The sequence below is a fragment of the Triticum dicoccoides genome, chromosome 6B, assembly GCF_002162155.2.
Source record: "Triticum dicoccoides isolate Atlit2015 ecotype Zavitan chromosome 6B, WEW_v2.0, whole genome shotgun sequence".
Lineage (NCBI taxonomy): Eukaryota > Viridiplantae > Streptophyta > Magnoliopsida > Poales > Poaceae > Triticum > Triticum dicoccoides.
The window spans coordinates 447,322,192-447,324,691 of record NC_041391.1 but is presented as its reverse complement, the minus strand read 5'-3'; the positions used below and the strand labels follow the sequence as shown (position 1 = coordinate 447,324,691).

At 36.2% G+C, this 2,500-nt stretch overlaps 2 non-coding genes across 2 annotated transcripts; both read right to left on the bottom strand.

The window, feature by feature from the left end:
• Positions 1–1,651: 1,651 nt before the first annotated feature.
• TRNAY-GUA lies at positions 1,652–1,733 on the bottom strand. The gene has a single exon. It is a non-coding gene; the product is annotated as a tRNA-Tyr (tRNA).
• Positions 1,734–2,240: 507 nt separating this feature from the next.
• TRNAT-GGU lies at positions 2,241–2,312 on the bottom strand. The gene has a single exon. It is a non-coding gene; the product is annotated as a tRNA-Thr (tRNA).
• Between the last annotated feature and the right edge of the window lie 188 nt (positions 2,313–2,500).

Below are 2,500 nucleotides of genomic sequence, written 5' to 3'. Positions count from 1 at the left end.
TTCTATCTATTCTTTAAATAACTAGACTAAACTAAAAACAAAGAAAACTTTTTTGCATGATTCAAATGAAAAATCTTTCTCAACGATTCCTATTCTACTAACAAGAGTAGACATGCAAAATTTATTTGTTACTGAAGAGAAAACCGTTCCAGCTGTTCCTGAATAGCTTCCTTCAAAAGGATTTCCGCTTGCTCGGTGAATGTCTTGCTAGAAGATATAATTTCTTGGAATTGAGGTTTAGTATCTTTTAGATGTTTACGTAACTCATCCAGAAATTTATTTACCTGTTCAATTTCTAACGAATCAAGATATCCTCTTGTTCCGGTATAAATAGTAGCTATCTGCTCTTCCACTGGGAGAGGATTTGCCTGGGATTGTTTAAGCAATTCCCTTAATCGTCGACCCCTTGCCAATTGATTCTGACTTGTTTTATCGAGAGCAGAGGCGAATTGTGCAAAGGCTTGTAACTCTGCGAATTGAGCTAGTTCCAATTTTGATTTGCCAGCTTCTTGTTTCATGGCTTTAATTTGAGCCGCGGATCCTACTCTGGAAACAGAAATACCCACATTAATAGCGGGTCGAATTCCGGCATTGAATAGATCCGCAGATAAGAATATTTGTCCATCTGTAATGGAGATTACATTAGTAGGAATATAGGCGGAAACGTCTCCAGATTGAGTCTCAACTATTGGTAAAGCGGTCATACTTCCTTCGCCTAAAAGAGAATTTAATTTAGCGGCTCTTTCTAAAAGGCGTGAATGCAAATAAAAAACATCCCCTGGATAAGCCTCACGGCCGGGAGGTCTTCTTAATAGAAGGGACATTTGGTGATAAGCTTGTGCCTGTTTGGAGAGATCATCATAAATTATTAAAGTATGCCGTTCGCGGTGCATAAAATACGAAACCTAAGGACTCGATCGTATGGATATGGAAAATACAGGATTTCCGATCCTAGCGGGAAAAGGAGGGAAACGGATACTCAATTTAAAGTGAGTAAACAGAATTCCATACTCGATCTCATAGATCCCTATAGAATTCTGTGGAAAGCCGTATTCGATGAAAGTCGTATGTACGGCTTGGAGGGAGATCTTTCCTATCTTTCGAGATCCACCCTACAATATGGGGTGAAAAATCCAAAAAAATAAGTGATTTTAGCCCTTATAAAAAGAAAACGGATTCTTGAACCTCTTTCACGCTCATGTCACGTCGAGGTACTGCAGAAAAAAGAACTGCAAAATCCGATCCAATTTTTCGTAATCGATTAGTTAACATGGTGGTTAACCGTATTATGAAAGACGGAAAAAAATCATTGGCTTATCAAATTCTCTATCGAGCCGTGAAAAAGATTCAACAAAATAGACGAATCATATACTACATACCCACATATTATACGTGGGTATAGTGAGAGTGACATAACTAGTATGTCGTGATTTTTTATCACTAAAAATGGATAATAATCCAGCCTTCAATAAGAAAAACTCTTTTGTTTGTAAGAAAGGAATGAGAGAGATATGGATTAGAAAAAAAAATTCCCTTTTTTTTCTTTATCTTTTATTTCTATAGATCAGACATTTTATTTTATGGAAGAAAAACAAATGGAAGAAAAACAAAAGGATTTAGTTCATATTCACGAAGCCCTAGATTTTTGGTTTGGGCCGAGCTGGATTTGAACCAGCGTAGACATTGTCAACGAATTTACAGTCCGTCCCCATTAACCACTCGGGCATCGACCCAGGAAGAATTTATTCTAGGGTTTTTGCTAATCTATGATTAACCCCCTTTCATAATACTCCCTACCCCCAGGGGAAGTCGAATCCCCGCTGCCTCCTTGAAAGAGAGATGTCCTGAACCACTAGACGATAGGGGCATCACTAGACGATAGGGCCATATACAACCGCTCGTGATTATACCATAATCATAGTATGAGCAGTTTTTTGGAATTGTCAATATACTCGAAAAGTATAAATAGATCCAAAGCAAAGAGTTTTTCCAACTTTTTTGTTATGTTTTCATCTACGATTTTTTTTAGTTGATCGTTATAGATTAATTCTCCGTGCCTCATTTAGTGTTCAGACCAAAAATGCATCCATCCCACACTAAGTCATAAAATTCTCTAAAAATATAGAGAAAGTTTCAAAAACAAAGAAAAAAAGTGAATCAATTTAGTAGAAAAGTACTCTATCAGATTCGAACCAACGACTTACGTCTTAGCACGAGATTACTCTACCACTAATTTAAAAAGCCCTTTATCGGATTTGAACCGATGACTTATGCCTTACCATGGCATTACTCTACCACTGAGTTAAAAGGGCTTTTTATTTAATTCAAAAATTAGCCACTTGGATTTCCCATTATGGGTCCACTGCATAATGTACATATTATATATATAATATATAGAGATAGAGAGAGAGACATTATGTAGAGATTGTATATGTATATATCGATATTTTGAGAGCTCAAAATAAAATTAATAAAAAAAACATACCCTACATAACATATC